General features: G+C 42.3%; 1 long non-coding RNA gene across 1 annotated transcript; it reads left to right on the top strand.

Moving 5' to 3' along the window:
- Positions 1–723: 723 nt before the first annotated feature.
- Positions 724–22,602, top strand: LOC135180915 (uncharacterized). The gene is made up of 4 exons (XR_010304603.1): positions 724–782; positions 3,332–3,423; positions 14,933–15,066; positions 22,226–22,602. It is a non-coding gene; the product is annotated as an uncharacterized LOC135180915 (long non-coding RNA).
- The last annotated feature ends 3,300 nt before the right edge of the window (positions 22,603–25,902 follow it).

The raw sequence follows: 25,902 nt of genomic DNA on the forward strand, positions 1-25,902 counted from the left end.
TTACAGCTAAAGGCATCTTAACAGGTAAAAGTGCACTTCTCAAGTGCATCCTAAAATGTACATATTTAGCCCCTTACACAACCAGGAAGGAAGGGCACCTGAAATTCAGGAAGGAAGCTTGAATTTCCAAGTTTCAAGCTTCAGCAAATTTCTTGTGCCTATTCAGAAGTATAGCATAGTGGCTTACAAAGGAGAAGCAGAGATCTATTCAATCATCATCCTACTGAAAGTAAGTTGTACTCAGATTATATAGGATTTTGGAATAAAAGTAAAATTGATACAGAAACCTACCAACTTTTAATTGCTTTAAAATGGTACTTTTAATTATCATACTCTTTCTCCAAGTATATTTGCATTTTCCTTGAATCTGATTTTAAAGGCATATAGGATAGTTTTAATAGACTCCACTAACATTTCTTTCATCTATTCAGTAACTTGTACCATTTAAACTGGCATCTTCTGCTGCAATCTTGAACACAGATACCATTCTACAGTCAACAAAACTGTACAAATTACCTAGTAAGGAGAGTTTCTCGTGAATTAAGATGCACAAATACATAAAAGACTCAAAAACGTATCCAGGGAACATTTCTCCTTGAGATTCCATTGATTATATGATATTAAAAAAAATAATCAAAGCTAATACTTAATAAATTAACTGTAATAATCCCTTCCCTTCAGGGTTGTATGGCTGGGGAACTTCTACTAGTCACCTCAAACTAATCTGCATAGTGCTACCAGAAGTGGTGCTGGCTTCTGCAAGGGCTACATCTGCTCATCAGGTAAATAAATACTCTGTATTTCCATGGGTCACTGCCAGCCTTTGGCATTTTCTTACAGCTGACCAGGGACCTGAGGCTGTAACCGACGGTGGGAAGGTTGATGACTGAAAGTGAAAACCAGGGTATGGTGTCATGCTTATGAACAGGCCAAATAGAATATGGGAGAAGAGTCAAACTGGTACATTTTGCTGTTCTTGTTCTGTGCCTCTGCTGTTCTCAAAGCATGAAGCAGCTGTGTAGTCTTGTGATAATGTGCAGCTCTAAATTCTCCTAGTTCAGTTCTTCTTCAGAATTCTTCCTCCACTATATCTTTTAGCAACTGTTCACAACATTCATTCACATGGAAAAAGAAGTAAAGAGAAGATGCCACACAGCAGCCATATTCATGAAGTTTGGGGTCTTCCAGCTGTCTTAGTCTTAAGTTGTATCTTTTAGAGCACAAACTGTTCACGACAAAGATAATCATAAGTGAATAATGCTGTTTCATTCTCCACATTGTGTGTACATCTGCAGTGAATTTAGATAGTTTAGGCCAGATTTCTATGGCTAGATTCACAGCACTGCTGGAAGGGTGATGCTGATAATGATAAATTATTTTTTAACAAATCAACCCTTCACTTTTACATGAAATGAGATCTCTTGGTTGTGCTGACAGTATCCATATTCAGCAAAGTGATTTCCAACGAGAACAGAAGGCAGAGAGCTTGCAATGAGAAACGTGCAGAACCCACAGATAAAAACAAGAAATGGAAGGGTAATGTGTGTGGTAAAATATGCCTGGGTCTCAAGCAATGATGTATCATGTACTTGAGAAATGACATATGGCACTTGCCTACAACCCTGGCTGGCTGAGTGCCCAGTGCAATGTGGATTATACATAATTGCTTCACACCAGTGAAAAGCCCCTTCTGTGTATTGCAAACATTTTCATATCAACCCCTTACTGAGGAGACAGGCGATAGTGATAAGGAAAAAGAATTTCAGAGGAGTCTGATGGGCTGCAGTGAAATTGGTATATAGAATCATAGAATCATAGAATCAACCAGCTTGGAAGAGACCTCCAAGATCATCCAGGCCAACCTAGCACCCAGCCCTAGCCAGTCAACTAGACCATGGCACTAAGTGCCTCAGCCAGGCTTTTCTTGAACATCTCCAGGGACGGTGCCTCCACCACCTCCCTGGGCAGCCCATTCCAAAGCCAATCACTCTCTCTGGGAAGAACTTCCCCCTAACATCCAGCCTATATCTCCCCCAGCACAACTTGAGACTGTGTCCCCTTGTTCTATTGCTGGGTGCCTGGGAGAAGAGGCCACCCCTACCTGGCTACAATGTCCCTTGAGGTAGTTGTAGAGAGCAATGATGTCACCCCTGAGCCTCCTCTTCTCCAGGCTAAACAACCCCAGCTCCCTCAGCCTCTCCTCATAGGGTTTGTGTTCCAGGCCCTTCACCAGCTTTGTTGCCCTTCTCTGGACATGTTCCAGCACCTCAACATCCCTCTTGAATTGAGGGGCCCAGAACTGGACATAGTACTCAAGGTGTGGCCTGACCAGTGTTGAGTACAGGGGAAGAATAACCTCCCTTGTATTATGGAATATACTGTATTATATTGCCTATCTGCATAGCATATCTTCAGACATGTCCAAACATTAACAGACTCTAATTGCAAGCTCTCCATAGAAATATGGATTAGAATATAAACAAAATTTCCTTCCATATGTTTTGTAAGAGTTAGGGATTGTTAAAATATTTCTCATTGGACACAGGATGAGACCACAGAGCACCTGAGTAGTCTCACAGATCAGCCTTCCTCAAATTTTCTGCATTATGAAAACTGAAAAATAGACCAGTATAGCCATCTTATTAATCAAAACAGAGCTGCTGCAGGAGGAAAAAAACCAACAAACAAACAAACAAAACCCAAAACTTTGCTCCCTGCTTCTTACTGATTTTTATTTAATTTTCAAAAGCTATTCAGAGCTACTTAAATGGCTGCAGCCTACTGACAGCCTTGAGGTCAGAGCAGAGAACTCCTGACCTTGTATTCTAAGCTAATTATAGGCCAGGGACACTTGAACTTAATTTTACATTACATGTTTTTGTTTAGGATATGCCCATCATATCTCATTATATTTTTAAGGTCTCCATCAGTGACTTCTGGGGATATTGTTGTGCTTCAGCAGCAGCAGGATACAAGCTTTCAGATGCTTGTTTGATGAAAAACCCTTCCATCATTTCCTCCTGCCACCACCACTTCCTTATCTATAATTATCAGTTCTTACTACCAAGTGGTAGACTTATAGAAACAGCTTGTTTCAAATGTGCAGACTGATTGCTTGTAAAACATTTGGCTCTGCCCTTGCAGGATAAAGATGTTTTATGCTGTAAATAAGGAGTAGGTTGCAGTGCCACACATCAGCTAGTTTCATGTAGTGATAATTAGCAGATGTGTGGCATTGAAAAAAAAAAGAACAAAAAAAAAAGAGCAGCTGATGCATGAGCTCACTCCTAATGGATTTGGCTTGATTTTCCTGATTTTTCTGTTTCCATAGCTCACTATGTACGACTCCGAGACACCCAGCAAGACAGCAGGAGGGGCAGGACAGAAGTCTGCCACTTGTTAACAGGGACCAACAGCAGGAAGGTAAGTAGATTTTAAGCCAAATTCCTTAAACTGCTTTCATGAACCATTCCCTCAGACTTTCACTATACATTCACTTGCAGCATTTACTTCTTGTCTGCTGTTCCTGGGATACATCTGAGTCTTGTCAGGGTCCATAAATCTGTCTGAGTCTGACTACTGCCAGCTTACCCATATGAATTCAAAACTGCAACATTGTTAGACTCAGATGTACCAGAAAAAGAATCTGATTCTATTTCCAGAAAAAATTTCTACCTAATTTCTGTTGTGGGTATAAAAACACATGGAGAAGTCAAGAATCCTTTTTGTATACATGTATTTGAAGCTACTTTTTTCCACAAGAACATCTTGGTTTCTTAGTTCTACCCTATTGTAATTAAAAAAAGAAAACCAAACAGCCAAAAACCCACCAAACAATACAATGCAAACCAAACAAACATAAAAACCCAACAAAAGCAAGCAATGATTAGCACTGGGCAGCTATGACTGAACTGAGTTCTCACTGCTTCACGGGGAAGCTGTAAATTTCCTTAATCCCATTCTGTACATGACTACTCAACTTTCATATTTGTATTTAATTTGTTGAATTTCTCAAGACTTATTCATTCATCATATGCTTGAGAGTTTAGTCCTCTGCTAAATGTTGAGGCCCTGTCCCTGGAGGTCCCTGGCCAGGCTGGATGGGGCTGTGGCCAGCCTGATCTAGGGTAGGGTGTCCCATGGCAGGGGGGCTGGAACTAGATGATCCTTGTGGTCCCTTCCAACCTTGACTGATTCTATGATTCTATAAATCTTATATTGTTTATTCTTCCACCAGTGCATTTGCTTAATCCATTTCCAAAAAGTCCATGAGTTGCAGGCACTGAAGAAAAGATGATAAATCAAACTTTTCCATTGATGGACCAAATGTAATTGATGTCTCAAAACGCTTTACAAATACAGGCATGTGAAATATTCCTCATTTTAGAGATGGGGAAACCAAGGCACAAACAGATTTGTTAAAAATTAGCAAAAGAAGCAGTAACGTGTGGAAGAAAGCCCAGATTTCCTGATTTTCATCCCATTATTTATTCAATGCCCTAAATCAGAACATCCAGACTGAATTCTGATCTGGCTCTTAAATGCTTATGCATATGCAGAAGCATTTGAAATTCTTAGGCCTTTTTAATAAATTTGAATAAACAAGTAGCATCTAAAAGCTGCCTTATACAGTCAGACAGCTGACACTGCTCACTATTAGAGATCACATCTCAGAATTTCTATCAGTGTTATGTCAAATGAACAAGCAGTAAGAGGACTGTTTTAGCAGTGCATGTTATGCTATGGAGCTTTTAAGCTATCTCTTTCTTCTTTGTGGTCTCAAATAAATAATCTCAGTACTGAGAAATTTTGGCAAATGCTTAATCATCTGCAGGTATAAGATAGTGTAGATTCAATTTGCAGACATGCATGCACACACACGTTACCAAGAACCATGCAAGTCTCCAGATGAAATAGCTATCAGTTCAGTGCAGACTCAGACAAAACCTGCACATGTCTTGGGTGGTTCCAATACCTGAGTTCAAATACATATCACAGTATCACAGTATCACACAGTATCACAGTATCACCAAGGTTGGAAGAGACCTCACAGATCATCAAGTCCAACCCTTCACCACAGAGCTCAAGGCTAGACCATGGCACCAAGTGCCACCTCCAATCCTGCCTTGAACAGCACCAGGGACGGCGACTCCACCACCTCCCTGGGCAGCCCATTCCAGTGTCCAATGACTCTCTCAGTGAAGAACTTTCTCCTCACCTCAAGCCTAAATTTCCCCTGGCATAGCTTGAGGCTGTGTCCTCTTGTGCTGGTGCTGGCCACCTGAGAGAAGAGAGCAATCTCCTCCTGGTCACAACCACCCCTCAGGTAGTTGTAGACAGCAATAAGGTCACCCCTGAGCCTCCTCTTCTCCAGGCTAACCAATCCCAGCTCCCTCAGCCTCTCCTCGTAGGGCTGTGCTCAAGGCCTCTCCCCAGCCTCGTCACCCTTCTCTGGACACGCTCAAGCATCTCAATGTCCCTCCTAAACTGGGGGGCCCAGAACTGAACACAGCACTCAAGGTGTGGTCTAACCAGTGCAGAGTACAGGGGCAGAATGACCTCTCTGCTCCTGCTGACCACACCATTCCTGATGCAGGCCAGGATGCCACTGGCTCTCTTGGCCACCTGGGCACACTGCTGGATCATGTTCAGGCAGGTATCGATCAGCACCCCCAGATCGCTTTCTGTTTGGCTGTTTTCCAGCCACTCCAACCCATATATGTTAACCAGGTCTTTTACAAGGCCATTGTATTTATTTATTAGCTTATTACTCAGGTATCTGAACTTTATGGAAGGTCTGTGAGAAACGTGGACAGCTGCTTCCTGGTGTGATGGACTTATTGGTCCCAGTTGAGATCAAAAGACCATGATTTGTATTGGCCCAATGGATGTTTGCTGTTTGATTACTTTCTTGTTATTAATTCTGTGAACATCTGCCATTTTGAGAAACAGAACAAAACCTACTAGACAATATTAAGAGGTTTTAATCACAGACACTATAAATGCCCAGCTTTTAAATGGATTAATGAAAAACACAAAACCCACTTATTGTATCTTGCACAATAGGCACTGCATATTCTAAAAATCTTGGCCAAATGGTAATAAATATAGGATATCTAAGAAGCTTTATTTCAAGCCTGTCAGTTGTTGCAAATGCATATAAAATTTAATTTCTTTATGGACAACTAATGTTTACTATGCAAAGATCAGCTCAACGTAGGCCCTACTCATCCTTTCTAACATCAGCTTTGGTTTTATTGCTGTATGAAAAACATTTAACTGGTGCAAGTTTTTACTCTGTTAACACAATACAACTCTGGAACATTCTGTGAAAAAGACAAATAGCAACCAATGATAAAATGTGATAAAATATTACAGCAAAACTTGTCCAAAAAAAAAAAAAAAAAGAGGAAGTTTTGGGAGGAATCTTCCAAAATCAAATAATTAAATCTGAAGCCATAACAGAAAATTATTCTTTTAACATTGGATATTACTGACCTCTTTTATACTCAAGCACAATGATGCATAATAGTCATGCTCATTCAAGATGCCACAGGAAATCCCCATGGAGATAGATCCTGGGTCATTACATTTATGTCAACAAGGTTTAGGGTGACTTGGGATAGAGGAGGGAGTGACACAGGCTGTGCAAAGCGAGGCAGTCATCTGGAGCACCATCTTAGCTGCATGCACTGTTCAAGCCATCTTAGGAAGAGTAAAAGGACCTAGGAAATCCACATAACAGTTTCATCTCCATCTCTGCATTGACCAGAAATATGATACATATGAAATATGATCTACATTATATATATATATGCGTATATATATATATGATAGCCTTGAATCTGCCTAGCAAATCTACATCATATATATATATATATATGTATATATATATATGTATATATATATATATGATAGCCTTGAATCTGCCTAGCAAATCTACATTTTATATATATATATGTGTGTATGTATATATATATGATAGCCTTGAATCTGCCTAGCAAATCTACATTTTATATATATATATATATATATGTATATATATATGATAGCCTTGAATCTGCCTAGCAAATCTACATTATATATATATATGTGTATATATATATATATATATATGATAGCCTTGAATCTGCCTAGCAAATCTACATTTTATATATATATATGTGTGTGTATATATATATATCATGGCCTTCAATCTGCCTAGCACATCTTCTTTCACTGGTCCTAGCTTTCTGACTTCAGGCAGAAAAACCTCATTAGAAATTTTATATGCAGAAAAATCTGCTCTCTTCTATCAATTTGGCAGCTATCTAGTAACCTCCCAAATGACCAGTCAAAGATCAAGACAGTCAATAACTCCAGCTGTTCCCTCACTGTCAAAAACAGCCATTGTCTCACTCCAGCATGCTCCTTGGGCACAACTTTTGTGGATGGCATAAATTAAGGAGAAAAACTCATCATAAATTAAAGAGCACTGAAGTGAAAAGTATGTTGAAGAATGAGGCTGCAATGTCAGCATGTGGATGAACTGAGAGCAAATTCTGAACTGAGCCACTGATACATTTTATGCAGATATGCAAGTTGAAATTGTGCACAGCACCACAGGATAAACTGTTTTTCCAACCTACAGAGAGAGATCTCTCTGGATATAAGGCATGAAGGAACATTTCCAAATAACCTTTAGGTTGACCTTTCTGGTAGAAAGAAGTACCAGATTGCATTTCACATTTCACTAAGAAAATCCAGTTGGAAGTGGGACTGAAAGGAAGAAGCAGGGTGCAGCAATGGCCAGCAGCTCCCTGTGGTGTGGAGTGCCCCAGAGCAGCTGGGCAGGGTCTGGCAGCTTGGGCCCATCCTGCTACCCCAGCCAGAAGCAGGATGCTGAGGCACCTTGAGCAGCTCCAGCCTTAGACTGGGAATGCAGGAACCCTGGGAACCAGGATGACCTCACCGGGGCAGAGCTGTGGGGCGCTGCAGACCTGCCCTGCTGCAGCATCACTGGGGCAGGGACTGATGGCCCTAGGAGGCTGACATGGGCTGTGAATACAGCTGGGAAGACTCCAGATTGGGCAGATTGGGCTTGTAAAATCTGTCAGTGCTCTGACAAAGAGTTCCTCATCACGTCTGCTAAATCCAGCAGTCAGGGTTAAGGAGCAGGAAATGTGGGGCCATGTGTGTTTAACCAAGGAGTTCAGACATCAGGGCTCTGAATCTGGGTTGCTCAGCACTTCATCCAACCAATTCCTGTACCAGACAGACAAAAAGTTCAAGTTCAAATCACAGCAATAATGAAAGCAACTGAGCCAGCACGTCAAAAACGCCACTGAAATATCCAAAACAAGATTTAAGGAGTGGATACTAAACATATAGCTGTTACATAATGTCTGTCATACACAGTGCTTCCCTTCTCACAGCAAGGAGAGTTCCACCTCACCATTACCCTTGTCCAAGATCAGGACAAATCTGCTAGTGGTGAGTTTCAAATTCCTTGACTTTAAAATTTAATGAACCACCTCCTCTTTCACAACAATAATTGTTTCCCACATAATGCTTATCCATAAAATATGTATCCAATCCCTACTCTTTAATTCCTATTTACTCTAGTAAGTAGATCTTCTGCTATGCACAGTCAGCCCTGTCACCACACTTTAAGTTCAGGGACATGTGCAGAAATCTTTGCACAATAATTATGGAAAGTTAGTGGGGTAGAAGGAAATGTTATCAGCCATTATCTCTTGCTCCAGAGGATGTGAGGAGAATATAAATAAATCCAGGCACTGCAAATGCTTTGCTGCAAGCTAGGAGATTAAAGTATTTCAGATTTCTACAAGTCTATTTAAAGCAACGTAAATCTTTTTTTGATGGCCAGTAGATCGCTGCAGCCTAGCTGCTTGCACAGGCTAAGCCTCCCTACCACACTGTGCAAAGGCCACAGGAAAACAGATTCAGCTCCCGATGAATATTAACACAGATGAGGCATTAGGCTACAGATAGGTCTTCAGACTACTTTTATTTACTTAGAGATACACAAGCTTCCTTATAAGGCTCACACTGTTTCTTAGGCTTACTCCAACCTTCTTTCACATTGGTAAGAATTCTACACCCAAAGCAGTGGCAAGTCAGTTCATTTTGCAACAGCTTACAGGGCTGAGGAACAATTTAATTGTCTCTCTCACACAGTCCAGAAATGCTGCCAAGCATTTACTGACACTGTTGAAAATACCAGCTCTACTACAGCTTGACTGGCCAGTGTACGTGCAGGCTGTTTAGAAGGTTATGCAGTGCTTTCATTGTCAGACACTGTGAGTGCCTGAAGTTGCTCACAACCACTGAGATGTGAACTCAGCTCACACGCTGCAGAGGAAGATGCCTAATATTAGTATGGGAGGGGAGAGAAAAGAGTATGGGAGTGGGTGGAAGGGAGGAATATTGCTTACTTTCAGCAGTTTAAGCATATCTAAGAAGCCAGTAGAGAAAAAATGAATATCTTGCATTTTACAAGACAATTCTCCCTCCCCCATGGGATAGAGTGCAGACTATAACCAGCCTCAAGGAAAATGAGAAATGTAACTCATACATAATTTGGAATAAACCTAAGGAAAAAAATACTATGTTAAACTAAAAATATAAATAATTGCCTAGAGAAGATTGGTCACTGAGTGGAGTTATGCAGGAGAACAGTTTCTGTGCTCTAGCAGAGGCTGGTGAAGTAGTGGGGTTCAAGAAGAGGAAGAATCACGGTGCTGGACAATTCAGCAGAGGAACAAACTGACATGTTATCACCCTAAGAAAAGCCTAGAATGTCTAGAAACAAAGTTTTGGGACAAAGTGCTCTTTGAATAGCTTAGAACTGCGAGCAACAACTGGTTCATAGAAATACTATTTTGTAGGTACCTTTTGTAAACAAGCATCGAGTCAGTCATCAGCAAGTTTGCAGATGACACTAAGCTGGGGACAGATGTGGCTGGGTTGGAGGGCAGAAGGGCTCTGCAGAGGGACCTTGACCGCCTGGACAGATGGGCAGAGGCCAATGGGATGGCTTCAATAGCTCCAAGTGCAGGGTGCTGCACTTTGGCCACAACAACCCCATGCAGAGATACAGGCTGGGGTCGGAGTAGCTGGAGAGCAGCCAGACAGAGAGGGATCTGGGGGTGCTGATTGATACCCGCCTGAACATGAGCCAGCAGTGTGCCCAGGTGGCCAAGAGAGCCAGTGGCATCCTGGCCTGCATCAGGAATGGTGTGGTCAGCAGGAGCAGGGAGGTCATTCTGCCCCTGTACTCTGCACTGGTTAGACCACACCTTGAGTATTGTGTTCAGTTCTGGGCCCCCCAGTTTAGGAGGGACACTGAGATGCTTGAGTGTGTCCAGAGAAGGGCGACGAGGCTGGAGAGAGGCCTTGAGCACAGCCCTACGAGGAGAGGCTGAGGGAGCTGGGATTGGTTAGCCTGGGGAAGAGGAGGCTCAGGGGTGACCTTATTGCTGTCTACAACTACCTGAGGGGTGGTTGTGGCCAGGAGGAGGTTGCTCTCTTCTCTCAGGTGGCCAGCACCAGAACAAGAGGACACAGCCTCCAGCTGCGCCAGGGGAAATTTAGGCTTGAGGTGAGGAGAAAGTTCTTCACTGAGAGAGTCATTGGACACTAGAATGGGCCTATACTTCCCCCAGCACAACTTGAGACTGTGTCCCCTTGTTCTGTTGCTGGTTGCCTGGCAGAAGAGGCCACCCCCCACCTGGCTACAATGTTCCTTCAGGCAGTTGTAGACAGCAATGAGGTCACCCCTGAGCCTCTTCTTCTCCAGCCTAAACAACCCCAGCTCCCACAGCCTCTCCTCACAGGGTTTGTGTTCCAGGCCCCTCACCAGCTTTGTTGCCCTTCTCTGGACACCTTCCAGCACCTCAACATCTCTCTTGAATTGAGGGGCCCAGAACTGGACACAGCACTCAAGGTGTGGCCTGAGCAGTGCTGAGTACAGGGGCAGAATAACCTCCCTTGTCCTGCTGGTCACACTGTTCCTGATGCAGGCCAGGATGTCATTGGCTCTTTTGGCCATCTGGGCACACTGCTGGCTCATCTTCAGCCTATCTCCAGAGAAGGAGACTCCACACCCACCCTGGGCAGCCTGTTCCAGTGTTCTGTCACCCTCACAGTGAAAAAACTTTTCCTTGTGTTTACATGGAACTCCCTATGCCTCAACTGCCACTCATTGCCCCTTGTCCTGTCATCTGGCATCACTGAGAAGAGCCTGACTCTATTCTCTTGGCACTCACCCTTTATGTATCTATGAACACTAATGAGGCCACCCCTCAGTCTCCTCTTCTTCGAACTAAAGAGACACATGTTCTGGCCATGTTAGCCTTATTCAGTCTATTTTTAATTTTCTCTTTGTGCTAGTTTGAAGCAGGCTAGAATGTTTTGGTGAGAAAAAGTAGATTATAGGCTGTGAAAGGAAAACAATGGTGATGTCTGCTTCCCTCAGAGTCTTGCTGAACAAGAAGAAAGTAAACATTAGATAACACTCTGGCCATTTTGTCTGCACTCTCAGGCTGGGCTTTGACTGAGCTGCATCTCCCTAACCTCACCTTCCACTCACCTTTGTTTCTTAACCTCTTGGCTGAACCTCTGTTCTTCTTTAGGACTGGGGTAAGGTTGAGAGGGGCTGGGGGAAGGTGCAGGGGTGGTTGAGAGCCACTCCTGGGGACTCAGGTTTCTGGGAGGAGAGTTGTGCTTCTGTATTACCTTTTTACCTTGTCTATTTCTGTCTATAACTGTATATACTGTAAATATCTGCTTGTATATTGTGCTAGCTGTAAATAAATAGCTTCACTTATATTCCCAGAGCTGGCTGAGACTAGTCTGGGTACCTTCTAAAGTGTGGGGGGGCAGGGAACACCCAAACCATCACACTCTTTCTTTGCTCCTGTTCTGGGGGATGTTGTTCATTTTTGAAACACTGTTATTAAAACAGCAGTTGGCTCCAAAAGGCTTAATGAAATCTTACCTCATACACAGTATATCAAAACCCAAATTCTTCTGAAATGGGATCAATTTGCTATGATTTATTTTTTATAGAATAAAATGGAAAAAAAAAAGGTTCTTCCAATGTTGAAATATCCTTTTGGTATTTTTGGAATATAATACAGCAGTGTTCTATATTAAAACAATACCAGGCTATCCCTCTGCAGAGGAGAGATAAGAAGTATTGTAAGTGCTGAATATCAAGAACATCAAAAGCTTGCTAATGGCCTAAAAAAAAATTCGTTTAAAAATGGAAACACAGATGCTCACTAAACATAAAGTGATTTTCAGATAATATCAGAAAATCTGAGGCATAAAATGAGCTCCAACCAGCAAAGAACATAAAAGGCAGTGAGAAAAGCTTTTATAAATACATTTGAGATAAAAGATGGAGAGCATTGCATTGGTCTTAAGCAGGAATGGTGAAAAATGCAGAAAGAAATGTAAAAGGGTAAAGTGATCATAGCCTAAGCCTTCATAAAAAGGTCAACTGTGATCAGATTCTTAATACATTTCAGTGGTCTGGAACACCTACTTAGAATTTGGAGAGAAAATACAGCAAACATCTATCTGAGACAGGTGTGCATGATAATGGAGCCTGCTGAAATCCACCATAGAAGATTAAGAAGTGAAACAATCTCAACTACTCTGAGGACAAACAGAGGGCTAATAAGAGCAACTACAATGCTCTTCCACAGAAAGGGAAAGGAGAAGCTGCAAAATGGTAGGCTAGTTGCTTTAATGCCTGGAAAGGTACGAACAGTCCTTGTGTAAGCATCGTGTATTTATCAAAATATAGTGTGTTAAACCAAGCTAACTTCTTTCCAAATGAAGAACTTGGCTTTTCAGAATAACTTGCCTTTTTGGATGGAGGAAGGTAGTAGAGGGAATGGATGTTCAGTTTAGTGGAGTTGTTGCAGTCTCAGATAATATCCACAGGCAGACTCAGGGGATGTGGCCTCTAGTATATCACCTTAAAATAAGTCTGTCAGCTGTGGTAAAAGCCTGTTCAAAGAATAATCAATTGCATTCTCACTCCAGTTTGAAATTACACCAGGTCTTCATACACTGAAATCCTTCACAGTTTGGAGCTTCTGCTCTTAGCATATCTGTAATGGGAAGGTGTGATTTCTAGCCAGCAGTGAGAGCAGCCCTGTGCAGAGGAAGTGTGCCAGACCATACCTGTGCTCATCACAGAATAAACTGAGGCAAACAGTCTGGAAGCACTAAAACTTCTCTGTGGAAGACCTTCTGGTCAGCAAGTTCTCTGCCTGTGCTGGGTAACTGGTGCTGTCAGTGCAGAGGGAAGTAGCCACAATTAAATTCCTGTGACCATAACTGTCAGCAATTAGCAGTTTTGTCTCCATCTATGAACTCAAGTATTCCTAGCAAACAGTGCACTACTGGAGAAGAGGAGGCTCAGGGGAGATCTTACTGCTCTCTGCAACTACTTGAAAGGAGGTTGTGGCCAGGTGGCTGTTGGTACCTTCTCCAAGGTGGTCAGTGACAGAACAAGAGGACATAGTCTCGAACTGTGCCAGGCCAGGTTTATATTATGAAGGGGTAATTAATTAATTCAAAAATTAATATTGCTTATTAATTGTGATATTCAGAACTCTTGCCACCCCCAACCACTAATTTTAATAATAATCGTTTTTTTGCACAGTCATGGAAACATTATACAGATAATAACTATATTTAGAAATAACTTGCAAAAAATATATAAACATTAACTGAACTGGAAGAGGAGATTTTGGTGGCCAAATACTGCTTGCAGTCAATATACGGCTTGCCTACTAGATGGGATCAAGGAGCCCCTTTCTGCTTATGGATGAAGGCAATGGTGAATTACAAGAGGGTTTAAATATTTACTCACAAAATGTTACCTCCTGACCCATGGGGTTAGCTACAGCTTCAGACAGTACCCAAACACTTTCAGGGAATTCTGTTACTGTCTTGTCACCAAAGCTTCTGATTGTCCCCAGGCTTCACAGAGCGCTGGGAAAGGAGGCTGACAGTCTCTGACCTTGTCCCTTGGCTCCTCTGGGTGACCTATGTGTCTCCAGGACTTCCTATCTTGTCAGGAGACTTTCAGGTGTAGGCAGGATGCCTTGCGATGTGCAGTCTTAGCACAGTGTCATGCTGGCCATACAGAACAATTGTGGGGGGCGTTCAGAGCCTATTCCTATGTGAGACAGTGGAATTTCCAGGCAAACAGGATGCACTGAGGCAGTAAGCAATAGCAGCAGGCAACAGCAAGCACAAATACAATGGCAGAGCATGTTGTTTACCTGAGTATCTCTTCTTTTAATGTGCCTGACACTAATGGGTCTTTGGACACAAAAATAGCCAATCAGAATGGCAGTTAGCCAAGCCTGACCAGATTAGATGAAACCATAGGCTTGCTTTACCCAAATTTGGGGAAAGCATAGGCCTTGCACAAGGCAGGCACAAGCTAAGTGTGTGTGCCTTGTTTACCACAGGATGTAAACAAGTCTGGGTAAGCCAGAGTCCTTAGACTCAGTGGCTCCAGGTTCTTTGTCCTCTTTCTCATGGTTGCTTCTCCCCAAAACAGAAGGAGGGAGAGCAGAAAAACATGCTTGGGCAAGCCAGGACATATATAAGCCTATTTCAGCCCATCAGGCCTACCATGACAGTTTAGGCTGGACATTAGGAAGAAATTCTTCACAGAAAGAGTGATAAACCATTGGAATGGGCTGCCCAGGGAGGTGGTGGAGTCACCGCACCTGGAGGTGTTTAAAAGGAGGCTAGATGAGGAACTTCATGCCATGGTCTAGTTAATTAGAAGGGTTAGGTGATAGGTTGGACTCAATGATCCTAGAGGCCTTTTCTAACCTGGTTCATTCTGTGATTTTGTGATACTGCAATGTTATGCTTGAGTTTCTTTTCACAGGTACCCTTTGGCCTGAAGATCTTATGACCCTGGCAGGTGGAAAAAATGCTCCTCTGAGCGACCACCTCAAAGAGCATGCTCTGCAGTACATCAACAGAATGGAAGGAGACAAATACCTACCTCATATCCTAGAGGTACAGCAAACATTTTCAGTCGAGTTTACCAGCATCATGGTGAATGTCTGGTAGTATTTAGTCCCAGATGGGAAAGACACATGCCCATATCAATTCAACCAGCTGGCCTTTACTCATTATAATTTGAACTATTTACAATCTTATCAAAATATTCAGATTTGCAGATTGTACAATAATGTATTTATACTAATTCACAGTGACTACATTGATACTTTCAGGTCATTAACTACAAGTCCTAAATTTTGATATATATGAAGTTCCCCTAAAATAGGTAATTTGGCAATAATGGAATTTTTTGAATACATGACATGAATTATTTTGCAGATATATATCTGTTTATAAAGAGATGTACATTTGTCTACAAGGAGTATCAATAAGTTACCTGTTACTATATTCCTAAGTTGCTGATCTTCATCAGCTGAGATATGTGAACTGAGAAATTAACTGAGCCATCGAGGCATTAATGCATTTCCCTATAGTAACTTTAGTTGACAGGCTGCCATAGTGAATTGGATCACATTGGACTGGATCACATGTGCCTAAGCCCTGTATTGCATCTGAATCTAGTTCACTACATTCCTATACATCTTCCCTAAACTTCTCTAGGTTTCTTTATTAATATATAATAATAGTCCTTTACTAGTGCAAGCAGCTAAGGTTGTTCCTTTTCTTGTCTTTTAAAACAGGAGATCAAGTAATAGCTTCTGTTTTTACCATGAAGTAAAAATACATCTTTAATAATAAATATTCTGTGACTAAAACGCCTTTTTTAACCCCCTCCTATCTTCTTTCAAAAAGGAAGGTCAGGGACAGCTACTAGACCATGCAAGACTAATCTCTCCCTTGGAGGGTTTTAAATTTTATCTTCCCTTATCTGATTTAACTGCAAGTAGAAACTGATCTATAGGTTTTGCTTGTGGATTTTGTGGCATTGCAGAAATGAGGATATTAGCAGGAGTCACCTAAGATCTTGTCTGCAGGGGAAACTCAAAAAAGGGGTAAGATTGCATTCAAAGGCATACAGTACAAAGGCAGAATGCCTGTAATTAGGAAGTTAAGACAAAGGTGTTGTGGTAGATGACTGCCCCACGTCAAACAGCAAGTGTTATAACATCTCTGCCTTCTTACATTCCTGCTCTCAAATTGATGAGGGTGGAGAAGAGGGAAAAGAGGAATCTTCATCAGAAGTCCAAACTACAGGCCACATTCATTACCCCTGAGTCAACAGCAAGGTGTGTTACCATATTTTCTTCTGCATTCCCCATCAAAGTAGTGTCACTTACATTAGCAAAACAACTTTGCACAAAATACAATTTGATCTCTGGAGCTTGGAGTAGAAACATAATGACAGGAGTCTAAGTTATCCAGTCAAAGCCACTCTTAGCTGGAATGGAGCTTTAATAGAAGAGGCAGTAGTTTGGCAGAGAGATATTAGAAAGCACTTTAGAGGTCAAAGGGAAATGGTAAATGAAGTTTCTAATTTTGTCCACATCCATCACTATTTAGAAATCTTCTCTGATATTTCCACCCTATCATGGGTGATCTCCATCCCACACCAGTGATTACCTGCCATTCATTGGTAGCAATGAGAGAAATGTTAATGTAAAAAGACTTTGTAAGTGTTTGTACTACACGTTACAAGTTCACAAAGGGGAAGAGTACTTTGCTGTGTAGACTGTCTAAATGTCAAGGTAATAAGAGATGAACCCTTGAGGAATTGCAGAGTTCACTATTGTTGATACCACCCCTAAGACCTCTTTAGGGATGATTTGCAGATCAGAGATTTGCTAGTGTGAATGTGTGCCTGATCTCTGGATTCAGCAGAGATTCCTCTGCAGCACTTACTTTTCTTTGCCCACCCAGCCTCAGATGACTCTTCTGACTGACTGAAATTCCAATTAATTCTTTCATCAACTTTAGGACAAGAGGACATACTCTACAATATTTCAGTGTCCTAGCATTTGCCAATTTGCATGGAGGAAGTTACATTAGAATTATGATTTGAAATATAGGCTATGTATATTAGGAATTTAATTATAATAACCTGAGGGACAGTATTTTGAATAGTTCTCTTGAACTAATTAGTTGACTGGCTTTTTAAAGCTTAACTGTTAATACATTTATTGTCACAGATAATAATTAGAAATGCAGCTAACAATGACTGCAATTATATCCTTCAATAATTTTTCAATAGGTAAACCATATTGAGATAATAAGGCAGATTATCCTTTGCATTAGCCTCCATGTTGCACTGTTATTGTGGTCAGGAAAAAAGCAAAACCTGTCTCTCAGTGTTTGCAAGGTTTCATTTTCTCTTTTTTCTCACCACCGCTTTTTGCTATCGCAAAACTGTTTGGTGCTGATTGAACTATCTCAGAATGTATCAGAAGCATTTGCAGAGCTTCTTCCAGCTAGTCTTTCTTTCAAGGCTAGCATTAGAAAACATTTCATATTGTAGGATCTGAAAAGGGAGGCAAGGAAGTGTTCTGAGGGATATAATTTTTTTAACATAAAAATTTGATAAAGTTGAGAGGCAACATTAAGCAAAGCATGGGAAGGTAAAGAATTATTAAAGAATACATACAATAGCCTTGATTTATCCAGGAAACAACAGCTTAACCAATTAATAAGTTTTGATATCCTTAGGAATCTAAACAAATTTAGAAGTTGTCTGCAGCTCTGTCAAAACCACACTCAGAAATTCAGGGTATGTAATAACCAAAAATGAGAGCTGTATGGACAGGACTTAGTAACCTTTGTGGTGGTTTAGGCTGTTACCCGCCCCCACACACACACACTTTAGAAATTGCCCCAGCTAACTCAGACGGGCTCCAGGAATATGAATGAAGCTATTTATTTACAGCAGCACAATATACAAGCAGATATTTACAATATATACAGTTATATACACAAATATACAAAGGATAAGTAATACAGAAGCACAACTCCCCTCCCAGAAATCTGAGTCCCCAGGAGGGGCTCTCAAACCACCCCAACACCTCCCCCTGCCCCTCTCAACCTTACCCCAAATCCTGAGAAAGAATAGAGGTGCAGCCAAGAGGTTAAGAAGGAAGGTTAGTGGCAGTGAGGTTAAGGAGATGTGGCTCGGTCTGAAGGCAAAAGCAGAGAGAGAACGACATGGAGAATGTTATCTAATGTTTACCCTTCTTGTTCCCAGAGCTCTCAGCGAGACTGATGAGGGAAGGAGACACAACCATTGTTTTCCTTTTTCAGCCAATTATCTAGTTCTTTTCACCAAAACATTCTAGCCTGCTTCAAACTAGCACAACCTTCCACTCTGATATTGCAAATTTAGAAGCTGTAACTTTTAATTTACCATTTAAGATAGAGATTGTGCAGAACTTAGAGTGTAATTCCCACTCTTACTCTTGCACTTCACTGATATTCTATGCCAATACAGTTCTTTTTATCCTTACACTTTTTACCTATGGACTGATGGACTTGTCATCAGAGCCAAATCCTTACTTAGCATCCAGACAGCATTTCCTCAGAATGAAGTCAGTGAAAGCTGTGCAGTAGAGATGGGTAAAATGCTGACTGAGGAAGATGCCTTGGAGCAGAAAATATAAGTGAATTGACCTTGTTTTCACTTAAATGAAATACACTGAACCAAGAGGCTGAGTGAATTAAGTCTCAAATTCCAGTAACCCAGTCCCATCCCAATAGACTTTAATTTTCCTACTCAGTTAACACGACTTTAATTCAATTACCATGGAATAACTGATGCCAACATCCTTTTGACTCAAGCAGATATGACGTAAATTTTATGAGACAAAATAATATGTCACCATAATCTTATTTCAGGATTTAAACTCTCTAGGCCATGGTAGGCAACTGTATTTACAAATCTGGGGATTGTTGATAGCAGGAGAATATAGCTGCTTCAGGAAAGTTTATTAAAAAGAATCCTTGGTAAATCACTTAGCAGAGCACTGAGGATTAAGCAAACTATTCAGCCTGAATCCACATTGTCTGCAAAGCCAATGTTTATAGAGATCTCAGTATTGCTCATACCTTCAGCAAACTATTTTTTAGTGGCTAATTGTCCAGATGCATTACATCTTCACCTAGATTCTTTTTCTTAGTCAAAAGGAAATTGAACCCCAGAAAGAAAAGAAAAAAACAGGTGGAATATTAAATGACATTGGAAATGCTGGAGTAGTAGAACATAAATGTCTTGCAAAAAATCACAGGAAAATCTTAAAGAAATATTTAACTCATCTGTGAAAGTGTGTTGAAAAAGCATATTGAAGGGCTTCTGCAGTGAGATAAAGCAACAAAGAGATATCAATTAAGGACTGGCTTTTAAAAAGCAGATCAGAACAGTAAGAGATAAATGAAAGGTAGAAGCCGTATGAAGCCAAGAGAGCAAGGATGTGTGGAAAGCCCAGGGGAGAGGATGGACGAATGAGTAAAAGACATGCTGGATCAGAGGCTTGAGCTGTTGCAGCAACATCACTGAGGGCTGGATGAGATACAGGCTGCTGTCAGTGGTGGTTTAGGTGTACTAGGTTTGCCTGAACCAGTCAACTCTGTTTCAGGGCAGCTGGCCTCTGGCACTTCGAAGCTCTGAGGGGAGGAGCAAGAATTGATTCTTCGTGATTGATGCTGCTGCGCTTGAGTGCAGTCGCTAATGCCTCTACAAAGCAAGTTCCCCTCATCCCTGAAGCACAGCTGGAACACAGCCTGTCTGTGCTATGTTGGGCTGCATACTGTAACAGTCCCAGTTTCTGAGGGACACCTGTAATACTTCAGTACATTGCTTTTGCATCAGGTGGCTGGAGGAGAATTGAGATGTGCTGTGCAAGCTGTGCAGAATGGGGCAGAGAGATGAAAATCACAGTGAAAAACAGGCATTAAAAATCCCTGATTCTAATGTCAAGGGATTATCTGAAGTTTCTATCAGGTCTCAGCCCTTGGTTGAGATCTCTTCTCTGCTACTCAGAATGTGAACAAATTGTGTTAGCACTTTAATTATAATAACCTCACAGGCAATGTTTTGAAAAGTGCCACTGCACTGACTGAGTGACATTTTTAAGCTAAGCAAACAGCAGTGGTGTTGCAGCATGCCACAGCTAACACACTGTCTCCAGTTACATCTTCTGCTGTTCTCACTCAGCACTCGGGTTCTCCATTAAATGCTAATTCTTTCATCATCCACAAGACCCACATCTTTGATTTCTCCCTGGCTCAAATCTGGAACAAGTACACTGCTTCGCCAGAGCTCAGAAGGGCTACCTTGAGCTGACAGGCAGCCTGTAGATTCAGCGAGCTCAAGCTTCAGCACCTTAGGATGAATTTTAGAGCTTTCTCATGCTATCTGGTTTAATTTTACAAACATGCAGTACTTTCAATAAGAATTGGGCATAGAAACCACATCCTTGTCTTAAGAAGCACACAGGAAGATGTGGTCATGTTTAAATTATGGTCTCTTTATTGCATTGTTCAACAGAATGGCTTTTCAACAGTGTGTTCTATCAATCTAAAGAAATACTAGCATGTTGGTAGACTGCTGTCTCAATAAAGCTGCTACATGCAGTGAGAAATACTCATCTTAGTGGTTTTGCCCTTTATTAATTTCTATTACAAATGGCTTTTGTTATGAATTAAAGTTCTTACTGTGGCAATGCAACCTACAATACCAGTGCTCTAAAGGGACCAGAGAGACATATCCATAGCCTCTTTTCAGGAAGGAATATATCATGATTTGAGACTGTTTATATGTATGGGCATCAGGGTCATTAGTGAGTCTCACAGTTACAGCAGGGGGGTTGCAAGCAACAGCATTCTTGTCCAAAAATAGTCTGTAGCTTGGTGATCGAAAGGAACAACTCCACTGTTTATCTTTGGAAAGAAAGAATGTGCTTTACTTGCAAGAAGCCTGTGCACAGGGTCTGTCTGAGAGGTAATCAGATATAGCCAGATGGGCAGTCAGATGCATGCAGCATTAGGTAGTGTTCTGCCTGCTCTGTTGTCAGCAGAGCAGCCTCTCTGCTTTGAATAGAGGTGGACACAGTTGATGTACTGGCTTTGTTTAATAGTATAAAACCTCCATTTACAGTCTCCAGATTAATTTATAGTAATATTCAGGTAAGATGCAACTGGTTACATTTAGAGAGACAGTCACAGAGAGGCAGGCAAGAAAGATGAACTATCTTTTTATTTTTCTTAATACTTTAAGGTCATGTTTCTAAATTTTATTCAAGCTTGTCTTTAAGACTAGTTCTACTTGCATGCTATTTTTTGGTTACCTGAAGGCAAGAAATATTGTAATAACCTGAAGAAAGTCCATTTTATTTAGTGATGTCAGCAGGCAGTAATTGTCTATATATAAGATACACAGATTCTAAATTAGCAATGCTTCATCCTTTCTAAATTCAAATGCCCTTGCTCTTTTTCATCACCATTACAATAAATTACACAGAAAGAAGATTTTAAAAGGATTCTTCCTTCTAATGCTCTATGTATTTCATTATGTTCAAATCTATTGTACTGCATCTACAGTCTGTATTGCCAGGACCCAGTGTTTCCATTCCTAGATTATAAACTCTATGTTAAAAAGGCTCTGTCTTATATAGGCAACATCTCCACTTTAGTGCACCGTCAAAACCTATAGGCAGACATTGATATAAAAGTATATGCAAAGTTAGTATTACATCTTGCACAGTTAGTTAAGTGTCTAGGGGACTCACAATATGACATTTCTGTTTGCCTTTCTTCTATGATTCAAGCATTATGAAAAATGCCCTGAAAATATAAACCCCAATCTTTTTCTTTAAACACAACAGTCACTCTCCTGGTAGACACTGAAGAATTTAATTCATCTGCACTTTCTCATTAGCAGAGGCTTTTGTTTTTAAGCATCCTTATTCATATGCTAACATCACAGCAAATAACATTCATACTAGAAGCCAAACAGATTCATTAGTTGTCCTTCCACCCACAGCTAAGTGGCTGAGAAATATGGTCTTTTGCCAGGAATACCAGTAAGCATGGATTTGTCTACTGTTACTCCCTTGTGAAGATTGCCTTGTGTCATCATCAAAGTCCTAAGGCACTGAGCTCCCTCTTCATCAGGGGATACATTTGACTTGTGTCTGGTTTTGAACACCAGACTTTTAATTTCTGCTTTTGGCAGGGCGGTTGGACTTGATGATCTCTGGAGGTCCCTTCCAACTTCTAAGATTCTGCGATTCTGTGAAGAGGGAGAGATTTCATGACAAAGGAGCAGGGGCAAGGAGACAACTTGATCTGGAGGTGAGGACATATCAGACTGGCTTAATATTGCAGCTGGTATTCAGATTTCTTTGGACTCACCTTCAAAGAGCTCTTGCAAGTTTGTTAGTAGTGCTCTATGAAATGAACTCTACACAAACTAACAGACACATTAAACTTGTGAAAATATGTGGTCAGGCATCAAAGTGTGGAACATCCTGGAAGAGCTTGACACGATAGCATGATAGCTTGTTACGCTCAAGGAATTCTGTGTTATTTTAGCAACCAGAAGAAGATAATTAAAAGAACAATTTCTCACTAAAAGTAGTACTTTTAGAAGACAAACACATTTTTCTTTTTGGTGTTACTGTTAACACCTTAATTTTTTACCAGTAAACATTTTCACTGTTCATTGATGGTTGTTGGTTACTTTCTTGATGGCTGTATTTGCATCAGGTTGTTGAGGGTTAACTCCTCCTGGGGAGTGGTTTCAACCTGACCCCAGGTCCTTCTGACTCCTCCCTGGGGGTGGTCTGAACCTGACCCCAGGTGCAATGGTTAGCCCACACCCACTTCCTCTCTGGACCCCCTATAAAAACAGAGGAACTTCCTTTTTCTCTCTCTGCCCTGCTGCACCTGCCAGCAGCATCCTGTTCCAGCGGCTCCTGCCTTGCCACCTGGCCAGCCTACCATGAGGGGGAACAGCCACTTCCTGAGTCTACCTCCATCCATTGCCACCAATCTGGTTTTGTATCTTGTTTCTTTCCCTATATGTTTTTGTAACTCCCCTTACTTCAAATACCTTTATTGTAAAAGTTTTCCTTTTAACTTCCAAATTGGAGCAAGACTATTCTTTGGGTGGTTTATCCTTTTTCACTCTCTATACCTCATTCTTTCCAAAGAGAAGAGGCACCCTATTTATGTTGTTTTGTTAGGCTTTGAGTCTCTGGGAATTTTAACCCAGACCAGTACACAGGTGAAGAAAAAAGGTCTCAGCTTTCACTTTTTGGTTTTACCTCACTGGCACAAATCCAGAACCATCAAACTTGATTACTGGCAGAAAGTCTAGAAACATAAGTCAGAACTTCTGACTACATAAGAAGAGACATTCTTTATTATCCTTAGATTTTGAAAGTGCTTGGAGTTAGGTATGAGGGATTGTTTGGGGTTTTTTTTAGAAATGTATGATGTTTTGTCAGCATTTTTACAACACTGAAGCATGCTGTATATTGAAAGGCTTTATATTTAATGTTAATTCTGCTGGCTAGACCAGTTAAACAATCACTGACTTTGATTCCCTATTCCCATTGTCAAAAACAATGGTATTACACTGCAGTAAACTGTGGTTAGATGTGTCAATTTTTGTGGCATATCTGAAAAGTGAAATAGTAGAATTGTGGAGGAAACAGCCACTGCTTCTGTATGGACTCCTGCTGTTGAACTGAGCAAGATGGGTGTAAGTTTTCTTCAAGAACCACAGTAATAAGGAATATCTCTGACCTGAGGTCAGAATGTCTTTAAGTGATGGCAAAGTATTTGTATTTTCAGATGCTCTGGGATTCTGAAAGACTTTGCTGCCAGTTAAAAATGAAAATGCAATTAGTGCTGTCCAGGCCTCGTACTACAACTTGGAGAAACAAATCATAAAGGCATTTACTAATGATACCAACAATTACTATATCGCTGGACCTAGAAAAGGTAATCTCAGCTTTTTGAGAGAAGTTTTGTCATGGTTATCACAACAATGGTTATCACCTTCAGTAACAAAATCTACTAAAAAGCTTCCTTACAGTAAGAAACAGAGCGCAGGTGACCAGCAGGACAAGGGAGGTTATTCTGCCCCTGTACTCAACACTGGTCAGGCCACACCTTGAGTGCTGTGTCCAGTTCTGGGCTCCTCAATTCAAGAGAGATGTTGAGGTGCTGGAAAGTGTCCAGAGAAGGGCAACAAAGCTGGTGAGGGGCCTGGAACACAAACCCTATGAGGAGAGGCTGTGGGAGCTGGGGGTGTTTAGCCTGGAGAAGAGGAGGCTCAGGGGTGACCTCATTGCTGTCTACAACTACCTGAAGGGAGGCTGTAGCCAGGTGGGGGTTGGCCTCTTCTCCCAGGCAACCAGCAACATAACAAGGGGACACAGTCTCAAGTTGTGCCAGGGAAAGTATAGTCTGGATGTTAGGAGGAGGTTCTTCCCAGAGAGAGTGATTGGCATTGGAATGGGCTGCCCAGGGAGGTGGTGGGGGTCTTCAAGCAAAGCCTGGATGAGGCACTTAGTGCTGTGGTCTAGTTGAGTGGATAGGGCTGGGTGCTAGGTTGGACTGGATGATCTTGGATGTCTCTTCCAACCTGGTTGATTCTATGATCACTTGTAGAAGACAGAGTATAATTTTGGGGTCACTCCTTGGCTGGGATCAGGGAATGGTGTACATTGTTCCATGCTGGCTGGAGAAGGCAGGGAAAATCCGCATAGAGGGAGCCTGGGTACATGTGCTTTCTACTCACACATGTGCATCAGTGGCAGATAAAGTAGAACTGATTGGCTCTGCCACTAGTCAGAGCAACCAGACAGGTCCAGCAGAAGATGCAATCCTGTTTTACCACGACTGGTTGCCTGTAGCCCCGGGCGCAGCCACGCTCACCGAGGGGCCAGCATACTGACTGGTCCCTGGCCCCCACAGCAGGAGCCTACACCTTTCTTCTGGGTCTTCCTCTGTATGCGTGCGGCACTGCGGGCCCTGCACCCAGACCCGCGGCTGCCCAATCAGCAGCAGCCCAGGCCGGCTTCGCCGCAGGCCCCCATCGCAGGCACCGCGTGGCGCCTGCTGGGGCTGGCCAGACCCACAACCACCTCACACCGCAGCACCTGCAGCTCAGGGGGTCTCAAGCGCAGATCTTGTGGGGTGAAAGGGTGCGTGTGCTCCCGCCTTCCTTCACTAATCCCTGCCCCCCCTCCTTTCTGCTGGTTACGACCGGCGCTGCCCGCGTAGAGCCCAGTTCTCCTCGCTCCCGCGGCGCGGCTGCAGCTGCGGCTGCCCTGGGAGACGCTGCGGGAGGCAGCGGGCGGCAGCGGGCCCGGCCCGCTCGCTCCGAGGAGCTGGCTCTCCCTCTGGAGGCCTCCGGCAGCATCGGCCGCGCTCTGCCGCTTGTGTAACCACCGTGCCCAGGCCTGACATGACAGCGCAATCTACGTGCCAGCACTGGGTGAGTTACCTCCACTCACGCTTCCAAACGCGGCCACTCCGTGGCAGGTCAGACACATAACTACGACAAACGTGAACAGCTGAATCCTGTTCCTAAGACATTCAATGGATGTGGGGAGCACAGCAGTTGAGAACTGCGTGCGTGGCCTGCCCTTCTACAGCTACCGCGTTATAGCCCCGTGCCCTGCACACAGATACCAGTTACAGCGGGCTGTTGCCCGGACCAGCGGCAGAGGCACTTCTGGAACAGCTGCTCGGGATGAGCCTGTAAGAACAAACAAACCACGCAGCCTTTATAACCATGTGTGTCTGACTGCTTCTTGAGACCAGCTGTGGCATTTCAGGGATGTGATGATGCTCTGGTTGGCTGCAGTGAAACCCAGCTCCCTGACTTCACTCAGA

Source organism: Pogoniulus pusillus, chromosome 1, assembly GCF_015220805.1.
Source record: "Pogoniulus pusillus isolate bPogPus1 chromosome 1, bPogPus1.pri, whole genome shotgun sequence".
Taxonomy (NCBI): Eukaryota; Metazoa; Chordata; class Aves; order Piciformes; family Lybiidae; genus Pogoniulus; species Pogoniulus pusillus.